The sequence below is a fragment of the Tupaia chinensis genome, unplaced genomic scaffold (assembly GCF_000334495.1).
Source record: "Tupaia chinensis unplaced genomic scaffold, TupChi_1.0 Scaffold000251_1, whole genome shotgun sequence".
Taxonomy (NCBI): domain Eukaryota; kingdom Metazoa; phylum Chordata; class Mammalia; order Scandentia; family Tupaiidae; genus Tupaia; species Tupaia belangeri.
The window spans coordinates 7,030,757-7,040,387 of NW_006159731.1; the positions used below are offsets into that span (position 1 = coordinate 7,030,757).

The window sequence follows — 9,631 nt, forward strand, 5'->3', positions numbered from 1 at the left end:
TTTCGGGCAGAATACGAGAAAGCTACGTAAAGTAGTCAGGAATTGCTGGAACTGAGCTTCAGATAAAAATGACTTTATACTTACCTTGTCCAGCAAAGTACTTAAAAAGTCTCCAGACAAGACTTTAGGTACAGTTAGCATGTAAAAACTGGAGGTGAGTATTAAAACCTTACTGTGCTAATGCCATGTTAGCGCCAATATAAAACAACTTAGATTTGGCCAGGCAAATCTAACTTACTCACATGAAATATCTTGGTAACAAAATCTTTGATAGTTTAAACCCTTTCAAGAACATAGGCAATTTAAAAACAAAGTCATAGAATTTTATTCAAGATAAAGATTTCCAAAATTTAAAAAAAGAAAAAAACAAGTCATAGAAAAGCCCACAAGGGTATGGTGGCGCCCGCCCTATGGCAAAAACCTATGGAGGCTGGAGGATTGCGCATCTAGTCCATCTCTCTCTCAAGGAGCGCATGATTTTTAAAGGTACCCAGGCTGGAGGCTCTGCCAGGTGTTCCCTCTTCTGCGCCACTGCAACTCTGGTGGTTGGTGCTCAGCGAGACCATGACTTCGACTCTGGAAGAGCTACAGAAAGATCTAGAAGAAGTAAAGGTGATATTGGAAAAGGCCACTAGGAAAAGAGTACATGATGCCCTTACAGCTGAAAAATCCAAAATTGAGACAGAAATCAAGAAGAAGATGCAACAGAAATCACAGAAAAAAACAGATCCTCTTGACAATAAAAAGCCGGCTGCTGTGGTTACTGCCATTACAACAGGATATACAGTGAAAATCAGTCATTATGGATGGGATCAGTCAGATAAGTTCTAGAAAATCTACAATACCTTAACTGGAGTTCATCAAGTTCCTACTGAGAACATGCCAGTGCATTTCATAGAGAGGTCATTTGATCTTTTGGTAAAGAACCTAAATGGCAAGAGTCACTCCATGATTGGGAACAATCTTTTGAAACCCATCTCTGTTGAAGGCAGTTCAAAAAACGTTAAGACCGATACAGTTCTCATATTATGTAGAGAGAAAACAGAAAACACACGATGGGACTACCTGATCCAGGTTGAAAAAGTGCAAAGAGAAAGAAAAGCCTTCATATGACACTGAAACGGATCCTAGTGAGGGACTGATGGATGTTCTAAAGAAAATTTATGAAGATGGAGATGATGATATGAAGCAAACCATTAATAAAGCATGGGTGGAATCAAGAGAGAAGCAAGCTAAAGGAAAACCAGAATTTTAAGACTTAAATTCTTTTCAAGAACTATGATATGGGAATCAGCAGTTAGCATAATGGCTATGTCATTGGACTCCCATGTAGTCAACTGCGGTTCGAGTCCCGGACCCGGTGGCTTAAACTCACACCGGGCGCATGTGCGTGCGTGCCCAAGATCCCGAGAGGAGAACGGAGGACAAGGGATTGCGGCGTGGCCTGGAGGGTGATTTCTCGCTTTCTGTCTCTCTGTCTCTCTCTGTCTGTCTGGCGAGCACATGCGCCCTATAGCAAAAACCTCTCAAAAACAAAAACAAACAAACAAAAAGAACTGTGATATGGAAATTCTTATGTTTTCAATAAGGGAATGTTGGTGAGCAGCACATATAAATTGGCAGATAACTATTTACACAGCCTTCTAAGTAAAGACAGTGAATTCTCCATGTCCTACTAGACAATTTATTTAAATAAAGTATGCTTATTAAACACTTCCTCCAAAGATGATTTCATTAGCACCCTGAGCATTTTGTTCAAAAAAAGGCTTATATTGCATTATTTGAAATAATAAAAATGCTATGTCTTTTTGTTCAGCTAAGAGAAAACAAAAGTATTTGTTTGCCTTTAAATTAGTGACATCAATTCTAGTGTAAGAATAAGAAAGCGTAAAACTTGAATTTTTACATAAAATACAAGTTTTTACTTGTACTTAGAAGTTGATTTCTTACTACCAGCTGCAATGCATTACCATGTACCAGTAATTCAGTTACAGATGACCCCGTGTGTTTAAATATATTTGTTCATGCACCTATAGAACTGAAACTAAATGGAAACCTGACAAGAATAGACAAGCATTTTTGTATATACCAGTTAGAAAGTCTTGTCATGGGTCAGAGGGCTTATAAAAGTAATAACTGTAGAGCTAAAATAATTAACTTGAAAATCCATCCATTCCTATATTCAATAAAGTTAGATTTTTTTAATTCAAAGAAGAAAAATAAAGAAAAGAAAAACCCACAAATGCATTGCTTCTTAACTTGGAGCAGGAAAGATTACATACTGGGAACTGAAGTTAGGTGAAAATATGGTGAGGTTCATTTTCTAAATGGTTTATGCAGTGTATGAACTGGCATGAGACCATACCCGATGAAATTTATATTTTCTCTTTCAATTTGGTCTGTAATGAAAAGGCAATTCTTTAAAGTTATTGGCAACAATATGATCTTTTTAGCTAAAGACAGAAAAACAGTCCTTGGTTGCTCTTCAGCTGTGACCCATTCTGCACATTCTGTTGAGATGAAATACTAAAACCAAAATGGAAAGCGGGCTGGCATTCTTGTGATTTAAAAACATCTAGAGGGTCAATTTCGCAATTATAATTATATAGAAAGATGAAATTTCTTAATGAGGAGTTTAAATGGATTGAGTCTCTAGGGAACAGCAGATGACATAATGGTTATGTTACTCGACACCCATGTAGTCAACTGCAGTTCAAGTCCTGGACCCGGCGACTTAAAACTCATGCTAGGCTTATGTGTGTGCATGCCCAAGATCCTGAGAGGAGAACAGAAGAGATGGGATTGTGGCATGGCCATTCCCCCCAGGGGATGATTTCTCATTTTCTGTCTCTCTGTCCTTCCAGTGAGTGCACACACCCTATAGCAAAAATATCTCCATAAATAAATAAAAATAAATAGGTTGGGCCTCTAAAATCCTTCTAGTAAAAATATTCTAACTGGATGCAACTAACATTTGACCAGCACTTTGGACATAATATTCACTGGTGTTTACCTACATTGTTAGATAGGTGCATATGATCCGAGAGTCAGAATTTTCTCTTGCAGTAACCAATTTTACAGCTCATATTTTCTATTTTACTTTACTTTGCTCAAAGGTTAAATTTAGTTTTTTGTTTGTTTGTTTGTTTGTTTGAGAGGTTTTTGCTATAGGACACATGTGCTCACCAGAAAAACAGGGAAAGACAGAGAGACAGAAAGTAAGAAATCACCCCCCAGGGGGGATGGTCATGCCTCAATCTTATCTCCACTCTCCTCTCAGGATCTTGGGCACACATGAAAATGCACCTGGTGTGAGTTTAAGCCACCCGGTCCGGGACTAGAACCGCAGTTGACTACTTGGGAGTCCAGCGACATAGCTATTATGCTAACTGCTGGTCTCTAAATTTAGTTTAATCACTAAAAACCTAATGTTTAAATTTCTTCAACATTTTATTTCCTTTATGTTTATAGAATGATTTAAATCTGTGATATAATGAGCTTCTTTTTCTAATGTGGGATAGAGAATATCTTGCATACAGAATCTATTCATGGTAGGCCAAAACAATGGTTTAGCTGTTGCTTCACTTTCATGAAGGGCCTCAGATTTAGTCTTTGGACATTATGTTTATATGAGCTTAAAAATATTCCAACAGGGAACCAGCAGTTAGCGTAATGGCTATGTCGCTGGACTCACACGTAGCCAACCGCGGTTCGCGTCTGGAACCTGGTGGCTTAAATCTCATGCCGGGAGCGTGTGTGTGTGTGCCCAAGATCCCGAGAGGAGAATGGAGGAGAAGGCATTGCGGTGTGACCATCCCCCCCGGGGGGTGATTTCTCGCTTTCTGTCTCTATGTCTCTCTTCTGTCTGTCTGGCGAGCACACGCGCCCTATAGTGAAAACCTCTCCAAAAAAAAATGTCCTTTATACAACTTTAAATGTGCATGCCATTACCAGACCACACCACTCATCACTTATTGTAAGTTAATATGTTTAAAATAAAAACTTTAATTTTTATTTTGTGAATTGACTGGTTACATTGTCTTGAATTTTTATAGTTTAAAACATTATTAAATGTAAACTTTTAATATATCCTTTAATTTTTGTAACCCTGTATTGTTATTTCTTAATTTTTTTATATATTAGAGTCTTCTCACCCAGATCTTTCCAGTGACTTTGGAGAGAGAGAAGAATGGAGGAGGTGGGATAGTGGTGTGGCCATCCCCTCTGCGGGGGGATGATTTCTCGTTTTTTGTCTCTCTGTCTCTCTGGTAAGTACATGCACCGTATAGCAAAAATATCTCCATAAATAAATAAATAGGTTGGGCTTCTAAAATCCTTCTAGTAAAAATTTCTAACTGGATGCAATTAACATTTGACCAGGATTTTAGACATAATAGTCATTGGTGTTTAACCACCTTGTTAGATAGGTACATATGATCTGAGAGTCAGAATTTTCTCTTATAGTAACCATTGATACAGCTCATTTTTGTTTTGTTTTGTTTTTTGTTTTTGTTTTGTCTTGTTTTTCCTTTCTTAAAACATGTAACAGTGGAGAAGAGCTCTTTGCAGATTGCTGGGAGAGGAATGGCAATGTGTGGTCAGAACATAGGCCCACAGCTAGGCACCTCTGTTGTAGCTATGGGAGCACTTTGTTGCATTTCCTTTGGGATGGAACAGGTTTTCCTGGAAGTAAGGTTGAAACCTGACCATGAGGGGGAAATTGACAAGTGCAGAAAGGAGAAGAAAACTAAGATTGAACACCTCAGACTCTTTCTTGTAGGCAGCCATGACACTATCACCACACATTTCTTAGAAAAACCTGTGTCTCTAAATCTGACACTTAAAATCATCAGGCGTTCTGGATTTTCTGGAACAATCTCTATTCAAATATTATATTGTGTTTCTTAATCTGATGTTTAAATATATATATATATAATCAAGTATATCACATATAAAGGTGTGTATATTATAGCATCTTATACAGAAGTAAGAGCAAAAGAAAGAAGAAAGGTTTTTCTCTCCTGCAGTTTTAGAGGACATCTGGAGGTATGTTCTGAAGCCAGAGGGGGAAAAAGTCAGACCCATGATGGTGATTCCACCTCACAGGTCACGGTGTAAAAGATGGGACTTCTCAGTGAACATGGAGGAGCGGAAGGCAGGCGAAATCTCTTATTTATACATATATGAGCTCAAATGGTTTGGCAGTATATACATAGTTTCACTTTGATAGCAGAATAACCTTTCAAGAATTCTGAAATATAAATAAGAAATCAAATAAAAATGATATAGCTCCCATTAAATAAAAGCAGAGTGTGCAGTGGTGTAACACGAAGCATTGCTTCTAAAGGTCTGATGACAAATCACTTGAGCCCTGCTCTTAAGAATTATCTCAGATGTGGAGCCTCACACCAGAATTATATATTATAGTGCACATTTATTTATCAGTTAGGATAATGCAGGTTTGATCTCTCTGAAACAGCTGTCCATTTTGTGCCTTCGTATTTTAATGCACCTTCAAGACACAGACAACCATCTAGCTTCAATCTTCTATTGGCAGGGCAGCATCATAACTTAGTTTAACATTTCCTCTAGTGATTTTTTTTTTCCTCTGCAGTTGATGTGCATGTCAAATAAAGTCTGTCAAAGCTGTTTCTCATAACATAAATTCCAGATGTTTTTGGCTCCCCAAAAGGAAGATGTAATAGGTTTGCTTTTACTAATACACTTAGATAATGAAAATAGAAGTACGGCTATAAAGTCCTTTTATATGCTTTTCATGTTGAAGTATGTAAGTCGTAATATGTGTTCCTCTTATTCCTGAATGAGGTCTATATGCAGAAAAAAAAAAAAAAAAAGAAAAGAAAAGATTTAAAATGGGAAGAAAATGGAGTTAGTATTAGACCAAGCGAAAACATAGTTACTTTTGATGAGGAAAAATCAAAAGGATAAAATATACTGTAAGTTTACACTTCCCATCATCTTTGTTCATTCTATATTCAGGAGTCATTTATTAGGCCTCTATTGTATGCTCAGCATTATGTGATAAATGAAAGGAAGAGCAAATCTTCTATAGGAAAAGACATGGCTTTTATCATGAAAAAATTGGTGAAATATCCAAAGGCAACATATAAGCAAATGTAATTTAGGCATCACTAAAATCTGAGAGATAAAAAAAAGTAACTGAAAGAAATAACCACTTGGTGTGAGATTAATGTAGGAAAACACTAAGGCAGATACACCCAACATGTGTGCCTTGGATGAGAAGCATCAATATTTCATGAGAATTTGGAAAGACACCTTTGTAGGTCCTATCTCAACGCTGTGAATCTCAAACTCTGGAAATAAAGCCCAGTAATTGTATTTTAATAAACCTTCAGGTGATTCTGATGCACTTTGGCGGTTCAGGTTCACCACAGGTAAAGCTCAAGGGGACAAACACTCACTCACCAGTTGCCTGCACTCGGCCTCCCTTACGTGTCTGTGTAATATGTCTGGTGTGTCTTCACCAAAATGAGTCCTAAAATAACCCTTAGTTCCACAGTCTCATCATTTAAATCTTTTTTCCAAAAAAAAAGAAGTTACAGTACAAATGAAAATCTACTTCAGTCAAGGTCAACACAGAAAATTTTGCTTTCCCCTCACCAGAAGGTCATGCAGTTGAGGGACATGTTGCTTCCTGCTGCTACGGGATTCTAATCAATGACTAATGTAAGTATAAACTGACCTAGCTACAGCTTTTAGTCTCTCTGGGAAGGTTTTGAGACAGCCCATGATGTGTTTACTAAATACATTTGGCTTCTTTCAAAAATGCATCACCTTCAAATCATGTGAACTTTGGCCTACATGGGAAGTCTCCCTTTTTTCCTCGCTCTCAAATCCACTTTTACCATACTTGCTTTTTTTTTCTTCCAGCCTTAAGATATTATTTAAAACCCAAATTTAGTTTTTCTATGGAACTTTGAATATTTATGGATTCTAAGTGTTGAGGTGTTTTTTGTTTGTTCATTTTGGTTTTAGTGAGTTTAGGCTCTTGCAAATTTATCTTAACAACCTGAAGAGTTTTCTCAGTTTATCTGAGCTACTTGGTGTTATAGTGCTCTGAAATCTAAAAATTTCTCATTCAGTTCATCTTTATTCTTTGGTGTCCTGGATAAGAGATTTACCTTTGACTTAGGTGAGTGGTTCTCAACTGGGTTGGTTCTCAACTCAGTGGTTCTCAATTTAGATTCTCCAGAGACATTTGGCAATGTCTGGAGACATTTTCACTTATCACAACTAGAGAGTAGTACCACTCGTATCTAGTGAGTGGAGGCCAAGAATGGTGCCAAATATCATAAATACACAGGGCAGAACTAATCCCCACCACAATTTCCCCCCCAAACCTGAATAGTGTGGAGATAAAGAAACTCAGTGTATCAAAAGAGGAAGCCAAACAACCAAAATGCATGAAGTAGGATTAGCGATCTGAACGTTCCTGATTTTTCAAGAATTCCTTGAAGAGACTAGTGTTGGTTTCCTTGTACTGAATAACCTCCCTTATAAAATTAAATCCCTGGGCACCAGATGGTGTAGCAGTAAACCATGACACTTGTGCCCATGATTTGGGGCTGGCCGGGTCTGGGGGTAGATTGCAGTTTCAGAACCCTGCCGGAGGTGCTCTCTCCCTCTCTCCTTCTGTCTCTAACTCATGGAAGAAAGAAATATATACATATATATATGTATTTTTTTTTAAGAAGTCCACAAGTGGTTCTATAGTACAGTGGTTAACTGCAATGTTCAGGAGTTGAGTGCTACCTGGTCAATCATAGTTCGAATCCTGGCCTCAGTGACAAAAAAAATGCCTTCAGGTTCAAGAATACCCCCATCCCAAAGAGATGGAGAGACAAAATGACCATGCCCCTTCAGGAGAAGAAAAAAAATATTTTTTTTTAAAAAAAGAAAATCCTTTATCTTTAAAAAGACAAAAGCAAAAGAAAAAAATTGCTGAACACTCATGTGTACAGTTGGCAGTGGAACTTCTTGGACAGAAAGCCACAGGTTATAGAGTTCCTTAGTGCTCCTCTGATCTCTCATTGTTCCCGTCATTACTATCATTTTCTAGATTGAGAATTAGGGGAGGTATCCCACTGCACTCACCTCTTGTGCTGGTGATGAGGTGACTGAGGTCTCTTTTTGGCCTCAGTGCTCTTCTCCCTTCTTTTCTCCCCCATTTGGTCTCATTTTGTCTTTATGCCCTTAATTGTTCCTCCTCTTTCTCACCTCTGTCTACCTTCCCATTTCTCTCTTCTCACGTCTCAACTCCCTTCCCTTCTGCATGTCTTCCTCTCAATACTGTGCACTTTTGTCTGTGTGCAGAGATCAGCATTATGTAGAGACAGAGTACATCCTTTGTGTAAAGTAGCACATATTGGTAATCACTAAGCAATTAAGATTACTTCAGTCTAGTTCTCCTTTTGCAAATTGTTTTCTCTCTTGCCTTAAGTAGAACACAAGATTCCTGGGTTTTTACCAGGGAAAAAGAAAATTGAAGCCTACCATGAAAATCGCTTTGTCCTGTTTAGAAAATAATCATGAAGGAGGAGAGGACTTCGTACTGTGTCCCCCTTATTCTAATACCCATCCCAGGGAAAAAAAAAATAGATTAAATGGAAATTAGCTGTTCATTTGTTATTCGTCAGTATCAGTAAAGAGTGGCTTTGCTGTTCATCAGGCATCTATTGAGAATCAGTTGAATGTTTAGTGAAATAACTGACTTCCATTTATTTGGCTGTCTCATTTCTTCATCATTTGTCCCAGCTATGTTCCATCCAGTTTATTCTGTTTGCACTCTGTACTATGTGTACATTTAGGATTATACTAGGATAAACACTGATCAAAAGATAGGCAATTATTGAATTATAATTTTTCCATATTACATGGCATACGTGTGTTAGCATTGAGTCTATTTGGGTGCATTGCATTTCATATTTCCCATCACTGTATAACGTGCTCTTTCCAGTGACAAAGAGTCATCTGATCTGCCATGTTCTGAATATTAATATTGACTATACTGCCTTTTATTTGCTTGTGTCACGAAGATTTAATAATTTAACAATAGGTCATCAGAGTTCTGTTGTGTCATCAAATAATTATAGAATTTATGTTTTATCAGGGGCAAAACCACCCTAGTATTCTAAATTCCACTTATTGTCCTTTAGCTTAATGCTTACTGTTACCCTTTCTCGACATGTTTTCCCATCATGAAAATTAACCCACTCTATATCTTTCTGGAAAGAAAATAAACTGCTCCCTTGCCAAGCCTTTCATTATGCTGCTTCTTTCCTTCATGAATTGTGATCTAACAGTAGCCCAGCAAAAAGCCCAAGCCTTTGAAGTGTTGTGCTAATTTGATTAATACGTAGTTACATCCTGTTATGATGCACTTTGCCTTATGCATTTTAAATGGAAAATGCAGAGTGGATTACATTTGTGTTAAAAACACAGCATACTAAATGAACAGCACTGAAAGCAGTCTGTAATAACAAGCTCTGCAACCACTCTAAACATGCAGAAGGTTATTGTTTGTAGGTTAATGATAATTATATGAAAGTACACGTTTTTACAACAATTAAGATGTCAGTAAAAATACTAG

General features: G+C 37.5%; 1 pseudogene; it reads left to right on the forward strand.

Moving 5' to 3' along the window:
* The first annotated feature begins 564 nt into the window (after positions 1-564).
* On the forward strand, positions 565-1,255 carry LOC106734917 (calcyclin-binding protein pseudogene; annotated as a pseudogene).
* The last annotated feature ends 8,376 nt before the right edge of the window (positions 1,256-9,631 follow it).